Source organism: Paralichthys olivaceus, chromosome 3, assembly GCF_024713975.1.
Source record: "Paralichthys olivaceus isolate ysfri-2021 chromosome 3, ASM2471397v2, whole genome shotgun sequence".
In the NCBI taxonomy this organism is placed as follows: Eukaryota; Metazoa; Chordata; class Actinopteri; order Pleuronectiformes; family Paralichthyidae; genus Paralichthys; species Paralichthys olivaceus.
In genome coordinates, this window is record NC_091095.1 from 27,885,383 (window position 1) to 27,908,065 (window position 22,683).

The following is a 22,683-nucleotide window of genomic DNA, read 5'->3' on the forward strand; positions in this document are numbered from 1 at the left end:
CCTGTAAATTCAGCCTCAAATATAGACACAGTTCCAGGTTCAATATGACATGATCATCGAAATTGTGAAGACTGTCCTTCCATTCCTGATAACGGTACACCATGTGGCACTGTGGGCATCGCCGGAAATAGGTTGATACATCTGTTTAAGAAAGAAAAAACAAAAGGCATTTTTAAGAAATGTTATATTTTGTGAAAACGTGTGGTGTTACAAGATTTTCAGTAATTAACAATGTTACAATCACAATTTTAAAAATACTTACGTTCAATTACACCATTCATAGTGATTATCCGTGCATTTTTGGAAATTAAAGTAGATTTTTCAAGGTGCACAGACCCTGGACAGATGGTGCAAGTTGTCTCAGATGGATGCATCTCTGTAATGTAACTTGCAGATGGTTTTGGTTTAATAATGTCATCTGGCAAGGTGTCTGGAAGCCGCTTATGTTTGTAAATGTAGTGAACAAGTTGCTCCAAGATGTCTGCAGATGGTGGATAGAGACTACTTTGTTGTAGCTGAGGTGTACTTGCTACAGTCTCTGTTCTGAATATTTCTGGGGTTGTCTGAAATAGATGCCACTTGCCAATGTTTTTGTGGACACAGGATGTTCTTGGTTTGGCACAAGGACAATGCCAGGTGTGAGCTGTGGAGTTGTATGTCACCATCACCCTCCCAAGCCGACTGTAGTGGTGCAAAGCTGGCTCGTGTACAGACAAACAGTACTGTGTAGGATTTTTTTGAAATGAAACCTCTACACAGAGAGGGACGTGGCCCTTCTGTGCCTGTTGTTGCCTTTTTTTGCAGGTTGCCTTTTTTGCCTCACCAAAGAATTTCAAGCTGACCATTTCCTCCAGTGTCTCGTCCTTAAGCCATTCCTCTGTGGCAATTTCTCTGCAATGGTCCAGTGAGCGGATGTGCTCACACTGGCTAAAAGTTAACCCACTCCTCAGTGCCATTAAGTGATACTGCCTGCATTCTTCAAGTTCACACTGCACCTTATGCAGGTGGCCCCAGGTTTTTTTTTGCACATGAATAGGCACTGAAAATCCGTGGGATGCTTTTTGTACAGCAGATATCCCATTTGTTGCATCTACACAGATAGCCCTCAACACACCGTCACTGTTTTTTTTCTTTCTGTGTTTCCTGTGAATGTGCTTGTTCAAATTTTTTGCAAGGCAGATTAGGCCGCAATGAGAACATTTTGCCTTCTTAGAACTTGTATGCTGGATAGAGGAGGAGGAGGTGGTAGGCTGAGCAGCGGAGGAGGTGGTAGGCTGAGCAGCGGAGGAGGTGGTAGGTGGGGCAGCGGAGGAGGTGGTAGGCTGAGCAGCGGAGGAGGTGGTAGGTGGGGCAGCGGAGGAGGTGGTAGGTGGGGCAGCGGAGGAGGTGGTAGGCTGAGCAGCGGAGGAGGTGGTAGGCTGAGCAGCGGAGGAGGTGGTAGGCGGGGCAGCGGAGGAGGTGGTAGGTGGGGCAGCGGAGGAGGTGGTAGGTGGGGCACAGGGTGCATCTTCTGGAAGAGTGGATGGTTGAAGAAGGGGGGGGGTCAGGTGCAGCAGATGTGTGACAGGTCTGCAGGTGTTTCTCCATGTCCGCTCTTCTTATGACGGTTTTGTCACAGGGACAATGGAAATGTGGAGTGTTTCTGCAGTCTAAACTGCATTTGCAGATCTTTAGGTCTAGGAAGAAGTCAACAAAAGGTTAAATTTGCCAATGATTAAAAAGACATATGAGCACATGAAAACACAGACACATTCACATACACATACCTTTGAATGTGATGGCGTTTTTTACATGTACATCCAGATGTTTCTGGAGCCTTCCTCTTTGGCTGGGTTTATATTTTGGGCAAAGGGGGCAATGGAAGAGCGTGCAACAAACTGTGCAGCGCTCCACTTTATAGCCCTCACTTGTTGGAAAAATGGAGTATAGCATCTACATAACACAAAATAGTGATATTATATTCAATATTTTATTTCAGTTGAAGCAAGTTAAACAGCTTCAGACTGATTGTGATGTTACATACTTGTACTTTGCAAAAAATGTCATATCACTAACACCACGGCACAAACGCGCCTCGTAATAAGTAGGCCAATACCTTGTTTATTGCAGGTAACACTACACAAAAGTAAATATCGTAACACCTATCAACAGAGCTACCAATTGATTTATTAACGGTTAGATATAGCAGGAGGGGGGTCAGCAAAACCGCGGAGAAGCGGACTTGCAGATCTGAAAGCTAGCATAGATGCTGAATGCAATTTAGCCTATAAAACTCGTATTTTGTTCAACATTTAGCTATGTCTCAAATTAATTATTTAACGCATTACAAATAAACTCCCTCACTAACAAACTTAATTAGGTAGTTACGTGCAAACATAACTCATGCACCTTCATTTTTAAAAGTCTCACTTACTGTCACAACTAGCACGTGAGCGACGTCGGAGTCTCCGCCTTCTGTTTTTTTCTGGATCCGAGGAATTTTTTTTCATTTCCGGGCCTCACGCTGGAGGTAGGCCTGAGACGAGAGCCTGCACAGGAAGAGGCCTGACGCGAGAGGTCTGCAGCCAGACCCCTCTCCTTTTTTTAGCCTGTTATAGAATTCACAGTGAATTAGACTCAGTGCAGATGTGATTATAATCTCCACACACCACTGTTGTAACAGTGCTCATATTTATTATATATGTGTGGCGGTGGGGTATGGTTACGGCGCCAACTGCTGGACAACAGGGAGGAGTGGCTCAGCCGGTGATCCGACAGCTGTGCAGAATCAGGTGATCAGGGCAATCAATAAAAGCATGCTTGTAACCTGGTTCTGTCTCTTGTAGTAGGCTGGCGTCCTGGGACCGAAGGAGCTGCAGACGTGTGCGTGGGTTGGAAGACCCCGACAAGATATCTAGCGATATATATATATATATATATATATATATATGTGTGTGAGTGGTTGCCAGGGGAGGCAACTGGAAACGACATTCTCTCCTCCCGTCCTTCCCCGGAGTGGGCCGAGTATCCCACAATATGTATCTGTTTTAACACTGAGAGCAGTTGAAGGACTTGATGTGGACTGTTATCAACAGCACTGTGAGAGATTATCACCCTTGAATATTACAGATGTGGTAGAAAGACATTTTATATATTTGTACAATGTTTATTTCTTTTAGTACATCAGTTTGGCTGAAATCTGTGGTGCTTCCACCTGCTGAACACAGAATAAACTGTAAGTACCCGTCTTGGCTGCTTAACACAGCTGATATTACATGTGTCAAAATTATTGTAATTATTGTTTTCTGCAGTATCTGTAAATTATCGTGTTTCTCCTATGTTCCTTAATATCTACAGATGTGACAATGATTTCAGCATAAAAACATCCTTTAACATGACTTTTTTCATTTCATGAAGCACTGCAACACCTGATGTCCTCAGAATCCACTGTGGCAGCAGCAACATGGTGGATATCGGCAGCTTCAGGCTGGTCAACATGATAATAATATTGAGTCAATTTCTATGTCCATTATGGTTGGTAAAATTAACACTATCACAACAATGTTCATCTTTTACTTTCTGATTTGATAAACCTTAGATAAAAAGTGTTGTCTTTTCTTTTTTGCCATAAGAGACAGAACATGGTCAGCACAGCTGTGTCCCTCAGGTTCGTCCGTCCCTAATAAAATGACAGGAAACATAAAAGTATGGCATTATTGCAGAGATAAGTGTTACTTTCAAACAAAGTATATGTCCTTATAGTCTGTGGATAACAGGGCAGACGAAAGGAAATGCCACTGCCACAATCACACTGTTGTAACAAACCAGGTCATATTGCCCGCTACTGTCGACAACTTATGTCCACTTATGTTCAGCCAAAAATGAAGCCTACAGTACACTGTTGATGTAGTTGAAACTACTACAACAACAGTAGTGTTCAGTGAGGAAGTCAATTCCCAGGGCTAAGTAACAGTGCCACATTCCCCGGCTGAAGCTGGGGAAGCACCTGGCTTAGTTTTGGAATCTGTAGACCTGTACAAATTGACACTCCCAGACCAAGCTGCTGCAAAGAAATTGTTAATGAAATATGGAAATGTATTCTCAAAAGGTGAAACTGATCTAGGCTGTACTTATTGAACATCATAACCCACTGTTAGACGATGTCCCCACTAAACAGCACTATCAGCGTATCCCTCCTTCTCAGTTTCAGATTGTGAAAACCCACATTAAACAACTACTAGAGGCACAAATCTGGGAAAGCTGTACCCCTGCTGCCCATCTTGTTCTTATCCAAAAAAAGGATGGGTCATTAAATGTGCATTGACTATAGACAATTGAATGTTAAAACATAGAACGATGCCTATCCGTTACCCAGGATAGAGGAATTTTTGGATGCCCTCTCAGGAGCCAAATGGTTTTCCACAGTATAGCTAGCTACAGGGTACACTCAGGTACCTGTTGAGGCAGACAAGTGTACAGCCCTTTGTACACCTTTTGGCCTGTTTGAATTCAGCCGGATGGATTTTGCAATGCTCCAAGCACATTTCAATGGTTGATGGAAAGGATATTTGGTGATCTGAGTTTCCAGTCCTTGCTTTTGTACTTGGATGATGTAATAATCTTCTTAACATCCATTGAACAGCATGTGCAGAGGCTAGAGATGGTCCTGAAGGAGAACCTGAAGAGAGACAGGGAGAAGTGTAGAAGTGCTTAGTGGATGATGGGAGTTCCCCCAGCAGTCTAGACCTATAGCAGCATAACTAAGGGATGGTGCAGGACTCACCTGATCCAGAACTAACTATAGGCATTATCAAAAAGGAAAGTTTTAAGTTTAACTTTAAATGCCAAGATGGTGTCTGCCTCCCGAACCCAGAGTGGGAGCTGGTTCCACAAGAGAGGAGCCTGGTAGCTGAATGCTCTACCTCCTGTTCTACTCTTACAGACTCTTGGAACCACAAGAGAGCCTGTGTTTTGGGAACGAAGTGATCTATTTGGATAGTACGGTGTTTTCAGCTCTTTGATATATGAAGGGCTCGGTTGTTAATGGCTTTAAATGTGAGGAGCAGGATATTGAATTGTATTCGGAATTTTACAGGGAGCCAATGTAGAGAAGCTAAGAAAGGAGTAATATGATCTCTCCTGCTCGTTCCCAGACCCATAGTCTGCAACGAGCTAAAACCTCTGGGTCAAGCGTAGGCTTTTTAAGCAGAGGTTTAATAACAGCTACTTTAAAAGCTTGTGGTACGTTGCCGGTTAACAAAGACGTATTAATCCGATTTAATATGGAACTGTCAATCAGGAGGAAAACTTCCGTAAAAAGTGTAGTTGGGACAGAGTCTAATTGACAAGTTGTTGGTTTAGATGATGAAACTAATAAGGTCAGTTCAGGAAGATCAATAGAAGAAAATTGGTTCAAACATAAATCTGGTGCTACAGGTGGTTGTATGGTTTCAGGACCAGACAATGTATCTGTGTTATTCATTGGCAGGAGGTGGTGGATTTTATCCCTGATGGTTATAATTTTATTTTTAGAGAAGTTCTTGAAATCATTGCTTCTTAGGGTTAGAAGGATAGACGGGTCAGTAATCAGAATCAGAAATACTTTATTAATCCCCGTAGGGAAATTCAATAGAGGTGTGACTGTCTGTCAGCCTGGCTACAGTGCTGAAGACGAACCTGGGGTTGTTCTTATTTTCTTCTATTAATAATGAATAATAAGAGGTTCTAGCATTTCTAAGTGCTTTCTTATAATTCATCAGGCTATCCTTCCAGGCTAGGTGAAAGTCATATTGACTGGTGGAACGCCACTTCCTCTCTAGCTTCTGTGATGTCTGTTTTACAGATGTCATAGCCATAAATCTGGAATTCACTGTGCTCCTCCACAAAGACCTTGAAGAGGTCTTTTTTTTACCTCTCACTCTATTCACACACACACACACACACACACACACACACACACACACACACACACACACACACACACACACACACACACCTCATCTCTTCACACAAACACACATTTGACCTCTTCACAAAATCTGCATAAAAGAGCACGCCTGCAAATGTTTCTTTGTAATTCCCTCTACAGAATGATCTTCGCAAGCTGTATGATTGTCTTACCTTCCTTACAAGGAATAAAGTACACTAAAAAACTTGTTCTCAGATCTCTTTATGTCAGAAGCCGCACCAGGTCAAATTTCCATCACACTACAGAGGGAGTAAGGGAAAGGGAGCAAAGGGAGGAATCCAGTTAGGTAAAAGGATTAAGTCTTTTCCAATCTTTTCCCACCTCCTCGACCCCCCCCCAGTCCCCCCCTCCTATCCCCCTTCTACCCAGCCACTTTGTCAACTACTTCACAAAAAAGATAGATGACATACGCTCCTCGTTTTTTCAAAATCGCCCTCTGTAACTACATATCATCAACTTCATCTTCTTCCCCTTCTCTTTCCTCTTTCACCCCCCTGTCTCCCAATCAGGCTCTTACCTTGGTAACCTTCGCCCGTCCAACCACCTGCCCCCTTGACTCCCTCCCCTCTTATATTCTCCAATCTATTGCTCCCGACCCTCTTCCTTTTCTCACCCATCTTATTAACACTTCCCTGTTAACTGGCTGTTTCCCTAACTCTCTTAAGGAGGCAGGAGTAAACCCTCTCCTGAAGAAACTCACACTCAACCTATCTGAAGTAAACAACTACAGACCTGTCTCTATCTTCTTTCTTTTCTCTCCAAAGCATTTGAGCGTGCTATCTTTAATCAACTCTCTTCCTATCTTCACCATAACAATCTTCTTGATCCTCACCAGACTGGTTTCAAGGCAGTCCACTCAACTGAGACTACCCTCCTTGCTGTCTCTGAGCAACTTCACACTGCTAGAGCAGCCTCTCTCTCCTCTGTCTTCAACCTTCTAGACCTTTCTGCTGCAGATGACACAGTTAACCACCAGATCCTTATTTCCTCCCTTCAGGATCTGGGTATATCAGGCTCTGCTCTCTCCCTGCTCTCATCCTACCTCAATGATCACACTTACCGAGTAACTTGGAGAGGATCCGTATCAGAACCTTGTCCTCTCACTACTGGGGTACCTCAAGCTTCTGTCCTGGGTCCTCTCCTCTTTGTACACCAACTCTCCTCAGCAACAGGAAGGCTCTACAATGGCTGAAATAAAACAGCACAGCACATCACCGTGGCAGCCCTCCCACCACTTCAGGACATTTACACCACAAGGGCCATCAGGAAGGCCCAAAACATTACAAAAGACAATACTCACCCCCATTACAGCCTGTTCACACTCCTGCCTTCAGGAAGGCACTACAGGAGTGTCAAAGCAAGGACGACACGCCTGGCAAACAGCTTTTTCCAACAGGCCATCAGCCTGTTAAATAAAACTTTGAACTCTGCCCCCACCCCCCGCGTTAACTTATTGATTTATTAATGCCGAAAATTATATTTTTGCACATTAAAGCTATTTAATTCAATTCAATTTTATTTATATAGCGCCAATTCATAATTTACATTATCTCAAGGCACTTTACATTTAAAGGTCAAGACCTTAAAACAATATTAACATAGAGAAACCCAACAGTTCCCACAATGAGCAAGCACAGGCGACTGTGGAGAGGAAAAACTCCCTCATTATGATTATCATTATTTTATTTTTTATTTAATCCTTTGTTCACTGCCTCTGGCGACACCACAGACAAATCATGGGTCATAGGAGGGGGTGGAAAGTTGATCAGTATTGGCTTGAAGGCATCATCATGCCTCGCAACCAATGAGAACGCTTGGGGTGGGGCTAAGACACACGTTGCCGGTGGCGGTTGTACATTTAGTTACTCCCCAGGCAAGACCCCCCCCCCCAAAAAAGTTAGCTAGTTTTTTATTATAACTTTATACGTGAGGCAATTCTGCACAAAACAGTAGAAGTTATCAGAACTTAAATAAAAAAATTTAACAAGAGCAGAGAACAACAATAATGTAAAATATTAGGAATTAACAATATACAAATAAAATATAGAATAAATATTCTAAATAGCACAAAGCCTTCATCACACAAATTTGAAAACCTAACTATTACACTATTGCACTAAGAACAGAAATCACAAACTAAAACCTGACCTGTGCAATAAAACCAGTGTATTTCACTATACGACCCCCCCCCCCCCCCCCCTTGTCTGTTTCTATTTGGGAGACCCAGAGGTGAACTGTCCCCTGCCCACCCCTACCCTTCTCACACAGCTCCTGTGCACCGTGCGGCATCTTCTCAGCAAGCAGTGGCGCCTGCAGCAGCTGCAGGGGGCGCCAATTTGCCAATTTCCCACACACTGTGACATGATAGATATTAGAAAACTGTTTTGCGGCACAGATTTTTTTTTTCTAAGTGCTCGTGCCGCCCCCCATGTGACATGAAAATATGCCACCCCGGGCGGCTGCTCGGTTCGCCCGTGCCTCAAACCGCCACTGCAGGTTGCTCACGTGACCCAAAACAAAGAAGAGCCAGTCAGGTAAACAAAATGGAGAAATGGATTGTCCATTAGAGTTGTGGTCTAAACAGGCATACTCACACAACAGACTGGCCTCTAATGCACAGAAATACTAGGCCACACCGGCAACATCCGTACCCTGTGAAAGATTATTTCCTCACTGAGGTCATATTGTATAGAAGAAGAGAGTCTCTTTGTCATCTGAAAATGTAAACGATCTCGTGTGCCTTAACAACTGTTTTGGTGCAGAGTAAGAATGTTAAGTTAGAGGACTGGATGAATGTACCTATTCTTTGATTTTGTCATGGTGTAAGTACTCATCCTGCATCACTGAAAGTGTGTTACCTTTTAAGAAAAAAAAGAAAACTGATTTATAACTGCCAACTGCTGTTGCTCATAAGGTTCATGTTGATTTGTTATGATTGTGACTGTTTATTGTTTGCAAAGCAAATGTTATAGGACATTTATTTAAATAGAAGTGCTTTTAATAAAAGTTTGGCGTATACTAGTAGTGGGTTGTGCCGGCGCCCCATGTATAGGGGCTACAGTCCTCGCTGCAGTGGGCCCCAGTTCAAATCCCGCATTGGAAGGCCCTTTACTGCATGTCATTCCCCCTCTCTCTGCCCCCTGCTTCCTGTCTTTCTTCAATTGTCCTGTCCATTAAAGTCATAAAAAGCCCCCCCAAAAAACAATTATTAAATTGATTAAATTATATATAAAAAATGTGTGCAATTAATCACAGTTTATCACAGAAATTCATTTGATCAATCACGATAAAAAAAATGTAATCGTTGCCCAGCACTAATTTTTATATATTTCTTTTTTTTCTAATCTTTTATTTCTTTTAATACTATTTGTTTTACAATATTTGTATGCCTGGAGATTGAAAAACAAAATAAGAATTTCATTACAAGCTGTAAACTGTGTTTATCTGCTGTGTACATGACAATAAACATGTTGAATCTTGAGTTGTCATTTGATTTTATACATTGAGTGTGGCTCAACTAGTAGAGACGTAAGACCAGTAACTCACAGGTTCAAGACCAACTCTGTGCAGAACTATTATTTTGCTTTTTACTGCTGCTACATAGAAACATACTGAGTCCTCTCTCTCTAATAGAGGCTGGATTTTCAAAGTAAACTCCCCCATAGTAACAGAATGTTACCAGGAAACCCGAAATTAGGCTGGATTTCCAAAATTAACCCCTACAGATAGTTACATGACCCCACCAGGAAGCCTAAATGAGGCGGGATTTTCAAAATAAAACACCCCAAATGGTGAATGGAACTTGCCAGGAAGTCTGAAAGAGGCTGGATTTTCAAAATAAAACCCCCATATGCTGATAAGACCTTACCAGAAAGCTCGGAGGAGGCTGGATTTTCAAAATAAACGTCCTGGATGGTAATAAAACATTACCTGGAAGCCTGAGGTAGTCTGGATTTTCAAAATAAAATCCCCTGGATGGTAATATGACCTTACCAGGAAGCCTGAAGGAAACTGGCACAGTTTTTCTCTCTTTCAAACTGAAACAGTCTCTCTGTCTGTCTCTCTCTCTCACACTCTTTGGGTCTCTCTCTCTCTCCTAAAGGTTCAGTTTGTAAGATTAGGTGAAAGGGATCTATTTGGAGAAATTGAATATAAAATAATCCTAGTGATGTTTCCCCTAGTGAGTTTCATCTAAATTGTATGAATTGTTGTTTTTCTTTACTCAAGAAGGGGCTCTTTTTATTTAAATACTTTATATTTACATTGATTTTATGTTTTTATGACTACTGAAGGCTACCACAGGTTCTCTTTCATTTTTGGAAGATGAGGGTGAGGTGAGGGGTATTCAGCTGCAACATGCCACTTCACCACTAGATGTCACTAAATTCTACACATTGTGCCTTTAAACTGAAAGAGTATCTCTCTTGAGCTGGCAGCAAGCATTAGGCACATTCAAAATTTCCCAAAAAAGGAATTTTCTAGTTATACTTCTGCTTCCGTAAATTTTCATCCCGCTACTCCTCCCGCAAATTTTGAAGCACATGCACAAAAAAATACATCAAAACACAAGCCTTTATCTTGATCGGTGTGTTGTGGTTTTCTGAGACATTCGTCCGGTTCGTATGCAAATCGCAAGAAAACGAAATAAATGGGAGTCAATGTCTCCTGCCCTTTAAGAGCGAGAGTGACAAACAAAGACTGATTGTCAGCTCTTTTTGATGTCTGAAACTGCTCTCAAAACTACAAAGGTTGTCATACATGATTTTTAAATCATAGAAGAACTTGTTAGCTTCACAGACATTTACACTACTTTTTTTTCGAGAGACACCTCTGTTAAAGTTTGTTATCTTCTCCTAAGAAGGACACAATCTCTCGGTGTTTCACCCACTTTTGGTTACAAACTTTATTATCTTCTGCGTGTCGAGTATAAACAACATCTCGGCCCCGTCACTCGGGTGGTGTCACTCTCAAACATGTCCGTGTGAGAACCGGAACTAAACAAAGGTTCCCAACAATAATTCCTATTGTTACATCCTTTCTCTTTTGAGTTAGAGCTCTTATCACAAAATCTGACTTTAACCAACAAACAAACTCTAATAGTAACAGTGCTTATTACAACACCATAAACAGTTCTGTATGATCATCAATCCAAATCTTCTCTCAGCAACTGATTAAAAATATCACCTAACAAAACTGAAAACACAGTACATATCAACTAGTATCACAGTTTGATATTACTCAACCATTAGCTAAGAACTTGAAATGTGCATATGATCACATCAATATCAACATATGTAAACCATAACTTTTGTGCTTGTTTACTTTCCCAGTGTGCAAAGTGCATGTAAACATCAGCATATCAATTCAATTCCACACAGTCCTTATACCTCTGTGGCTGCACCACTGTGCGACCAGCCCTGGTTGTGACAGGGGTGTCTCTGTTACCAGTGTCTCTGGGCGTATGTCCTTCTATGACACTGTGAGGAACAGGGACAGTCTCTGAAAGTTCATGTCCCACAGCCTGTGGCTGACTAAGGGTGCTGATCTCCATGTCGAGAGGGTCACTGAAGGTCACACCAGGTGCACACCTGATGTGTCTGCGATTTCTCCTAATGATGTTTCCAGAGTCAAACTGAACCTCATAGGACCTCCCATCCACTGGCTTCAGCACCCTGCCTAATCTCCAGACAGTGTGGGGTGGGAGTGGTTGTATCCTCACACAGTCACCCGTGGCAAGCATGTCCAAGTCTCTAGCTGATCTGTTGTAATATTTCCTCTGACATTGCTGCTTGTTCTTCAGCTTCTGGCTGACCTGAACAACATTTGGCCTTAGCAGGGTTGCTTTCGTTGGCAACAGTGTTTTGGTACGGCGACTGAGTAGTCGCTGTGCTGGACTGTGACGGTGTGTTGCGGTGGTCCAGAAGCGCAAGATAAGGATCTTGTCAAGCTGCTTTGGCTTTGATAAGCAGTCTTTTTGCTGTCTTGACAGCTGACTCGGCTTTGCCATTGCTCTGTGGGTAGCCGGGTGATGAGGTCACATGCTGAAACCCCAACTGTTTGCTGAATTTTTTAAGTCCTGGGATGCGTATTGTGGGGCGTTGTCTGAGATCACTGTATCCGGAATACCTTGGCGGGCAAAGTGAGCTTTCAGTTTCTTTATCGCTGTGGTATATTTGGTATCTGCCAGGTAGTCTATTTCCCAAAAGTTTGAAAAATAATAATCTACAGTGATAAGTCCTTACTGTCAAACACAAACAGGTCTGTGCCCACCTTTGCCCATGGCCTGCTTGGCTTCATTTGACATTAGTGTTTCCTTTTGTTGTTTATTGTCCATTGATCTGCAGATATCACACTTGGCTATATACTTTTTGATCTGATCATTCATGCCCAGCCAGTAGACACACTCTCTAGCTCTACGTAGGCATCCTTCAACACCCAGATGTGATGAGTGTAAGCGGCTAGTGATGTCTGATCTCAGTGTATCAGGAATGATGGCACACTCACCCCTGAATATTATGCCATCTTGGTGGCTTAATTCTCCTTGTAATGCGAAGTAAGGCCTGATTTCACTCGGTACCTGTGACTTGTCCTTGGGCCATCTCTGGCTCATTGTTTCAATGAGAAGCTGCAATGTATTGTCTTTTTCTGTGGCAGACCTTATGTCATGGAGTCTGTCTGATGAGATCGGTAAGTGTTGCACCATGTTGACGGTCTCTACTTCAGCTTCCACAGGTGTACTCTCAGGAAGGTAGGCTCTGCTGAGAGTGTCGGCTAGCAGCATGTCTCTTCCATGCACATAAGTGACCTGCCCTGCAGCCTTTTGGGTGCACTGCTTTCGTACTATGGTTTCTAATGGCTTGTTATCGCTTTGGACACTGACTTTATGGTCATATGTGTATTGGTGGAATTTTTCCATGCTGAAAACCATTGCTAGAAACTCTTTTTCAATTTGCGCATAGCACCCCTCAGTTTGTGTCAGTGCCCTGCTTGTGAAAGCAACTGGCTTCCCCATCTGCATGAGTGCTGCGCCCAAACCTGTGTCTGAAGCGTCACGCTGTACTGTCAGCTCCTCCTCCAGGTTATAATTGTAAGCAATTGAATTTCATCCAAGCATATAAATATTGTGATTAAAAAGGTTGAAATTCATTAAAATGTTATACAAATGTTAAAAGCAGTTTAGAAATATATATTATATGTTTTGTTTATTGTTTTATTTGAAAGCTGATGTATCTGTGTAAAACTGTATGAACTGGCATTTATGGGGTTAATAGAGAGTGGCCAGAATGTGACATCTCAGGTGTGTGTTTTTTTTCGGGGTAGAGGAGAGGGAGAGGGCAGAGGTAGAGGACACAGAAAAATAGTGGAGAAAAAGTGTAACAAAAAGAGACTGTGGAGCAAGTATAAGAAACCAGGTCGTGGAGGCGTTCAACCCGGACTCTCCAGAGGACTTTATGGTGACTATTATGTTTGTTTGAGTGAACTACTTAACTCGTTACGAGAGGACGACGTGGAGCTAGCAGCTAACGCAGTAGCTATCAGATCGGCGGGATTTTGCTAAGTTAGCAACAAGCTACCTGTGAGGCAGAGACGGTGGGAAAGGAGCGTGGAGCTGCAGACGACGAGCGAGCACCGCAACATCGGCAGTGACGGATCTTCTCCTCAACTCACCTCTTCTCCTGCCATCAGCCCGTGTGAGGGGCTACAACACTGGTCAATAAGGTGCCTATTTTCTTTTCTGTTGCCCGGTAGAGGTGAAGCAGCCATTGTGTTTGAGGCTTCAACGAACCCAAGCTACACCCAGGCCTGCATCGATTGTCTACCCCTGTATCTGTGGTACATTGTTTTTCTAAAACAGAACAAAGAATATTTTATTTACTGTATTTACCTTGAGAAGAAGGATTTTTCAGTTACAGTAGTATTTTCCTGTGAGGGAGGGAAGTTCCTTTACAGTGTTTGCCTTTGAAAGGAGGTAATTTATTTTGAAGGTTTAAAAGAGAAACATTCATATTTGTATTTTATTGTCACATTGCACTGATCATTTCATTATTGACTAAATAATTGAGAACTAATTTTCTAAAACCTGATGTTGTGTATTTTATTACTTACCTTAAAAGAGAAATTCATTTAATTCTGAGAGACACATAGAGACCTGAGGGGTTTAAAATCTTTATTAAAAATATAAGTTAATGGTGAATTCATAGGTAAGTTAAAAACAGTTCATGTGTGTACTTTAAAAAAGAGAGATTCAAAACAAACATTAAAACTGAGTTAATCAGGTTTAAGAATAATTCATAAATATATTAGAAGAACCCAAAAGCCCTGCCCTCATCATTATGACTACTGAGGGGAGTGCTACATAATATTTCAGTACTGGAGCATTCGCTATTGCATCTTTCAGTTTGAGGAATGCCTCCTCATGCTCCGTTGACCATTTCCACTCGCTGTCTTTGTGTGTCAGGTCTCTCAATATCTTGCATTGGTCTGAGAGGTGAGGGAAAAACTTGATGAGTTAATTAACCATACCTATAAGCCTCTGCACTGCTTTACATCTGTCGGTGCTGGCATCTACTCAATGGCACGCACTTTTTCAGGATCCACTTTGAGTCCATCTGCTGTCAAGCGGTGTCCAATGTATGTGGTCTCCTTTTGTCTCAGTCTGAATTTTTCTGCATTCAGTTTTATGTTCTTTTCCCTGCATCTGTCGAGAAACTGTTTCACTTTGTCATCGTGATCCCATTCTGCTTCCTCTTGTGTCTCCCCTTTTCCTGTGATCAGGATGTCATCTGTGATAATGTACAGCCCAGGTACATTGTCCAACGCTTGTGTCAGCTTTCTCTGGAATATTTCAGGGGCCGGACTTATCCCCATCAGCATCCTCAGCCATCTGTACCAGCCGAATGGAGTGGCAAATGTTGTCAAATAGCTGGACTCCTCCTCCAGCTGTACATGCCAGAATCAACTCTTGACATCACACACGGTGAAGACTTTAGCCTTTGATAAGTCTGGTAGGATGTCCTTGATGGTTGGAAGTGGGAAGTGACTGAGCTCTGGTGCTTTGTTCAGGGGTTTGGGATCAATACAAACTCTTGGCTTGCCATTCTGTTTCTGTACTACCACCATAGCAGTGATCCAGTCTGTGCTGCATTCTACAGGTGTGTCTGAGTCTGTCTCCACTGCATCCACTATCTCAGTGTCTGTGACAGTGATATGTTATATCTTCATATCCATCACTCAGATATTCTGTTGCTATTGCACTCACATTTTTCTTCCACCTTTGGTCTGGTTTCGCTTTACATGTGGCTGCAAAGTGGTTCTCTCTGCCACACTTTGCACACTTCTTTCCAAACGCTGGACATTTCTGTTTATTTCTTTCATGTGTTCCTCTGCAGAATTTACACTCCACTGAATTGTTACCTTTCCTCTGGTACTGTGCTCCTTGAACAGCATACACCTCTTCGACCATCGGCCCGGCGATGGTATTAATGTTCTCTTTAGAGAGCTCCGCGGCTCTGCACAGTTGCAAACATGTGTCAAGCGTCAAGTTTTTCTCCCAAAGCAGTCTTTCTCTCATGCTCGCGTTGTTACCACCACACACAATCCTATCATGAATGAGCGAGTCTCTCAAAGTCCCAAAGTTGCATGTTCTTGCCAGTATAGCAGGAGGTACTCTGAGTGCCTTGTAGCGATTACTGTCCCAGCAAATCGCCGGGGGGAAGAATGTATAAAGGCAGGCAGAGAGCACCTGTCTCCCTCTTGCTTGCCGAAGGCAGGGTGGGTGACGTCACTTCCCTGCGTCCGTCGCCTCCGCTCCCGTGTGGTAGCTGGTGGGCTTTTAGCCGTAGCTGCAGTATTTCTCCGTTGTTGTCAGTCAGTGTTAAATTTTGTTTTGCTCCATAGAGGTTCACTTGTGTGTTGCTGCTGACTGCACGCTGCTCACCGCGTCGTAGGCCGTTGCTGTCGGCGGCTCCCTGTTAGCCGGCTCGCTGCTCATTGCTGGGAGGTGCGCTGCTTCGGCGTGACCTCCGCTCCACACTGTGTGGTCGGGGACAGGCTGACCGGTAGGTAACGTGGTGACGCTATCTTCCTCCTCTAGCCACTCATAAGTTGCTCACGTTTGTTTGTTTATATTACTATTATTGTGTTGTAAAAGGAGTAACGGCGCAGTGCAAGCTGATCGCCGCGGAAGCACTGCTGCTTTGCCTGGACTTGAACTGCTTTGCCGGGACTGTTGATGCAGCACGCTAAGAGCATCGTCGCCCGGCTGAGACTGTGTGCAGCGCTGTTTGGCGCACTTGTATTCAGCCACATTTTAATGGGCACGTGTGGGTGTGTGTGTGAGAGAGCAGTGCAGGTTTATGTACGTTTTTTTGTTTTAATAGTTCTTTTTGGTCGTAGTTATTTTCTTTTGTAGTAATTAGTGTTGTGGCAGCCCTTAAAGGGGATTATTTTCTTAGTCTTGTTTATTTTGGTTATTGTGGGTTGTATTTCATTTGATTATTTAGAATTTTGCTCAATTTGTTTCGTTATTATAGGTTTTGTATTGAAGAATTTAATTGATTAATTGATTTCTTTTCTTTGGTAATTAAGTGCAACTTGATTTATATTTGTTTCATCCCTGACCTGTTTTCTCTATGATTTGTCTGTCCAGGTGCTGACGCCTACGGTGGTGGATGGGTGTCCCGGTGGTGGTGTCCCCCTTTTATATCGTGCCTACGCCTGTTAGTTTGCCGTGTTTCACTTTTCTCTTATTTGTGTCACGTTTGGTGTCCCTGGATTCCCTTTACTTTGGCCCCCCCGACACAGTAGGCCTCAGCCCTGGTTGGACCCCTTTTACCTCCTCAGGTAAAAGGGGTCCTGTTAAGATTTTAAACTAGTAATTGTAATTAATAAAGAAACATATTTTTGTACCTTTGAACTACCGTCTCTGCCTCCCCTGTCAAACGTCATAACTGTCTATATTTTCACTGGCGCCCTGGTTTCTTGTGAAGAAACGATAGCGTTTGACAATCTCATTCACACTCAGGTTGCAGTGATCATCAAACTTTGTGATGATGTCCTCTATTTTCCATGCATCCTTAGCAGTGTCTCCAAAAGTTCCCTGCCACTCTCGCTGACAAGATAGCTGAACAGTTTTACCTTCTGTTTATTATCAACTTCCACCATTGCCAGATCCACATAAAGGGCAAACTTGTCCCTCCAATTCTTCCATGTTTTTGAAAGGTTGCTGGCATCTAAACACAACTTTTGTGGCGGCTTCAGTCCCTCCATGGAATCACATGGCAGTCTCACGCTAGTGGCTAAAACTAGCATCAGCTAACTCTCTTCTGATTGGAGAACACTTGCACATATGTAGGCTGAGTCCCCTCCCGCTGAAACCATGTTTGTTATCTTCTCCTAAGGACACACTCTCTCGGGTTACAAACTTTATTATTATCTCAGTCCCGTCACTCGGGTGGTGTCACTCTCAAACATGTCCGTGTGAGACTAAACAAAGGTTACCAACCATAGTTCCAATTGTTACAACCTCTCCATTGGGTCTAATGTTAATTTTGAGAAGAAATTTTGGGAAGGAGCCCAACCATCAAACTTTTCTAACTCGCTCCCACGGTCACATTTCTTAACTGTAACCAATAAAAATAATATATGTATGTCCGGCAAGTCTTGGGATTCTCATGGTGTTTTTATTTCACAGATAGGAGATTTTTTGAATAATCGCAGGTTGTTCGAGGGCTGCGCTAGAGCATAGATCTATGACTTCAGTGCATCTCGGTTACCCTGAAGGGAAATGATGTCACTTAACTCCAAAGTTTGATGGTGTATGTTGGCTGGTGATCCGCTAAACTTTTGAGTTAATTGATGTCGTTTCCCTTCAGAGTAACTGCCTGCACAGGACGCACTGAAATAGTGCATGCACAGGACGCACTGAAATAGTGCATGCACAGGCTGCTCCTGTGGGTTTTCGTGGCGCGGCTGCGTTCTCAGACGGGCCGTCTACTCGCTGCTTTACGGTAAGCGTATTCTGCCACTTCCGGTTGTCGGTGTCACAGCCACGGTGCTCTCTGCTGCTCACCTAAACAGATTTTCGCATATTTCTCAAATCAGTGATTATCTGCATATTTTTAGACTATCCTTAGACTTGTTCTGTTTGTGCACTAACAGGTCTCTTAACTCTAGCAACACTTTAAATCTGATCGTTTTACTAGTGTGTTAGTTACACTAGCTAGCCTAGCTATAGCAATGGCTTCTCTCTGCTCTCTCCTCCCCTGCTCTCTCCTGCCCACTGTGCCACATGTTTAGCTACTCCTCGTCCTCATTTAGCGATAATGGTACTTGTAATAAATGTAGTTTATTTGTTGCCTTGGAGGCGAGGCTCAGTGATTTAGAGGCACAGTACCGCACCAGCGAACAGTCAGTAGCTGCTATATGTTGGGACCTGGTATCTGTGAACCATAGTTGGGCCTACATGTGTAGTCAAAAGCCTGACCACATGTCTCCTTTGTTCTGGAGACAAAGGACAGCTTCCAGAACTCAGTCTCCCATGGTGCTTCATCTTCACACATAGGTGGTAAAACTGCTCCTGGAGACAACTCTCAACCATTATTGGTCACTGTGTGCCCCATGACCCATGAGGTCACCAGTCCAATATAAGCCGAGTTTCCCCTCTGCTAGTCCTCTTTTCCTCTTCTCTCGTCGCCCTTCTCTCTTCGGCCTCTTCCCCTGCCGACCTCTCCTGGAGGAGTAGGGTCTGGCCCTGCTCTCCCAGCCAGGGAGACTTCCTCCCTCCACAAGCTCCTCAACTTCCAGCAGGCCTGCCTGGAGCAGACTGCTAAATCCTTCCAAAGGCAGCGACGCGAGAGCCTGCCTAAGAACTTCAGCACAACTGGGCACGACAGAAAGTCTGACCAGCAGATGCACAACAGGATCCACAAATCAACAAGACCACTTCACTGGACTTCGAACAGCACATCCAAAAAGGACCTTTCCCTCTTTTTCATGGACGGGTAACACAACTGGGCTTTATTATTACGCTAGGCTAAGCAAAGGACTGTTTAATCCTATTTCTATTCCATGTGATGTTTATAAGTTTGACTTGTGTTGCTGTGATATTTGGTAATATGTTATTTGAAAGTTAATGTTAGTTCTGTTATGCTGATCACTTCTTTGCATGCATCTAACTACTTTCTTTAACCTGGCACCAACACCTCATACACTCATCTCCACAAACTTAACACCTACATGTGATCTCAGCCACATGGTCTCACCACTCCAAAGGGCCTTTTGTCTTCATAGTGGCCAGCCGCCATTTTGAATCTCAGTCACTCACTCACACACACACACACCCACACACATACATGCATACTCGCATACACAACTGTATATAGTAAGTACACCTTTTGTTAGTTTTTGTGTTTATACTTTTATAATTCTCATAATAAATGTTTTTCTTCAAAACACGTCTTAGTTAATGTTGCATAAGTGTGAATTTTGCCAACCTCTACACTGTCAAGAACTCCATATCCTTCAACTTTACTAGTTATTGATGTGGTAATTTTGGTTATAGTTAGTTATTTAATTATTAATCAGAGTTCCAAATTTGACGTCAGTAATTTCATGAGACTTATTCAATAAATTGGCTATCTTTTCCCTTCCTTTGAAGGGTGGTGCCCCGATTTATCTTTTATTAGTTTAATTATTAATATTTAATATTTCACTGATAGCCACATTTATTAAATGCCCAAAAGCACACCATTTAATGGTGCCCCGCGTGAAGGAAAGTACATAATTGTACCCTGCGCGAGGGAAAGTACATAATAACAACATTAATACCAACATTTTTGGTGCTCCGTGTGAGGCAAAGTCAGTAATATTAACATTATTTTGACGCCACGTGGAGCAGTGCACAACATATAGTTAACAAGTCACCTGTAGCCGGTGCAGTACCACCGAAGGTAGCTTCAGCTAGCCGTCCCCCGGCAACCGCCGAGCAGCCGGGAGGCTGGGTGACTGTTCGAAAGAGGCATAGCCCCAAACTGAAGCCCACGGTACACCACCAACCACGTTTCTAACAGATTTTCCCCGCTCAGTGACACACCCGCTGAGAGGCCAACTCTGGTTATAGGCAGCTCCATTTTATGAAATGTGAAGTTAGCGACACCGGGGGCCATAGTTAAATGCATTCCGGGGGCCAGAGCGGGCGACATCGAGTCTAATTTGAAACTGCTGGCTAAAGATAAACGTAGATATAGTAAGATTGTTATTCACATCGGCGGTAATGACACCCGGTTACGCCAGTCGGAGGTCACTAAAATTAATGTTTCATCGGTGTGTGCATATGCAAAAACGATGTCGGACTCCGTAGTTTTCTCTGGACCCCTGCCCAATGTGACCACTGATGACATATATAGCCGCATGTCGTCATTTCACCGCTGGCTGTCGAGGTGGTGTCCAGCAAACAACGTGGGCTTTATAGATAACTGGACACCTTTCTGGGGAAAATCTGGTCTGATTAGGAGAGACGGCATCCATCCCACTTTGGATGGAGCAGCTCTCATATCTAGAAATATGGCCAAGTTTATTAGTCGACCAAAACCGTGACAACCCAGAGTTGAGACCAGGAAGCAGAGCTGCAGTCTTACACGCTCCTCTGCGACTCCATTAGAGCAGCTGCCCACCCAATCCTTTAGTATAGAGACGGTGTCTGTTCCCCGTCCACCTACATTATTTAAAGATAAAATAAACAGAAGAGGAGTTCATCATAGCTTCATAAAAATTAAATCAACATCTCCAGCAGTCCAAAATAAGATAATTAAATGTGGACTCTTGAATATCAGATCCTTGTCCTCCAAAGCTGTTTTAGTCAATGAATAAATATCTGATTATGATATTGATTTATTTTGTTTAATGAAACCTGGCTGCAGGAGGATGACTACAGTATGTTAGCTTAAATGAATCCACTCCTCCCAGTCACTGTAATACTCATATTCCTCGAAGCACTGGTCGAGGTGGTGGAGTTGGAGCCATATTTGACTCAAGTCTATTAATAAATCCTAAGCCTAAACTAAATTATAATTCATTTGAAAGTCTTGTTCTTAGCCTTACTCATCCAACCTGGAAAACATTACAGCCAATTCTATTTGTCACAGTATATCGAGCTCCCAGTCCTTACTCACAATTTTTAACTGAATTTGCAGAGTTTGCATCAGGCTTGATCCTTAAAACAGATAAAATAATTATTGGGGGTGATTTTAATATTCATGTGGACAACCACAATGATAGTCTTAGTGCTGCATTTATCTCTCTATTAGATTAAATTGGCTTCTGTCAGAGTGTCAATGAACCGACTCATTGTCTGAACCACACTCTTGATCTTGTTATCTCATATGGCATTGAAATCGATCACCTAACAGTCTTTCCACAGAATCCTCTTCTGTCTGACCATTTTTTAATAACCTTTGAGTTCATATTACTGGACTATAAGCCTTTTAGCAGAAACTCCTATAGCAGATGTTTATCTGATAGTGCTGTAGCCAAATTTAAGGAAGTGATTCCTTCAGTATTGAATTAAATGCCATGTCTCAATGTAGCAGAGGAATTGTCTGCTTCCTTTAGCCCCTCACAAATAGATCATCTTGTTGATAGTTCTATAGGCTCTTTACAAACAACTCTTGACTCTGTTGCACCTCTGAAAAAGAAGATAATTAAACAAAGGAGGTTAGCACCATGGTATAGGCAGCAGACTCGCAGCTTAAAGCAAGAGGCATGTAAATCCGAACGTAAATGGCGTGCCACTAAACTGGAAGAATCTCGTTTAGTCTGGCTAGACAATCTTAAAACATACAGGAAGGCTCTCCGTAATGCCAAAGCAGCCTATTACTCATCATTAATAGAGGAAAATAAGAACAACCCCAGGTTTCTCTTCAGCACTGTAGCCAGGCTAACAGAGATCCCTCTGTGGCTCTCCCTGAGGTTTCTTCCACCTTCTTTTCCCTGTTAAAAGGGTTTTTTGTGCGCAAGTTTTTCCTCACTCGAACTGAGGGTCTAAGGAAAGAGGGTGTCACTACCTGTACAGATTGTAAAGCCCTCTGAGGCAAAATGTGTTTTGTGAATTTGGGCTATACAAATAAAATTTGATTTGATTTGATTTGATTTGAAGTAAAGCGAACGACAACTGAAAGTTGAAAGGAGGCTGGATTTTCAAAATAAAAGCCTGCAGGTAGTTACAGGATGTTACCAGGAAACATGAATAAGTGCTGGATTTTCAAAATGAAAGTGCCAAGATGGTAATAGTTACCTAATGCGCTGCACAGGGTGCAGCAATCAGTGAGTAATTTGCATGGCAGAATTGTCAGGAGGGGGACAATTGAACTTTTTAAAATTCAAATTTCACAGCTATGATTTCTCCCGCCCTATCTTGCTGGATTTATTTTGGGACACTGGATCTACCCCATGATCCAGATCTGCACCGAAATTGTATTGGTATCTTCGTGGGGTATGCCGTATCCTTCCACAACATTTCATGGAAAACAGGGCTCCAGCCATGACTCTAGATTCTCTTCTTTTTTCTCTATTCTTCCCTGTGTCCCCTCTTCCTGTATCTGTCTTGTGCGGTGGGAGACTTACAAAGGCTTATGATTGGCACTATCATTACTATAATCATAACATTTGACATTGCGGCTCCATTCATCTCTGTCAGTCTTTTTCATTAGTGTAACTTTATACTTTTTTACTCATACTTA

General features: G+C 42.8%; 1 pseudogene; it reads left to right on the plus strand.

Annotated features, from left to right (window-relative positions):
- The first annotated feature begins 17,881 nt into the window (after positions 1–17,881).
- LOC138407305 (uncharacterized) lies at positions 17,882–20,576 on the plus strand (annotated as a pseudogene).
- The last annotated feature ends 2,107 nt before the right edge of the window (positions 20,577–22,683 follow it).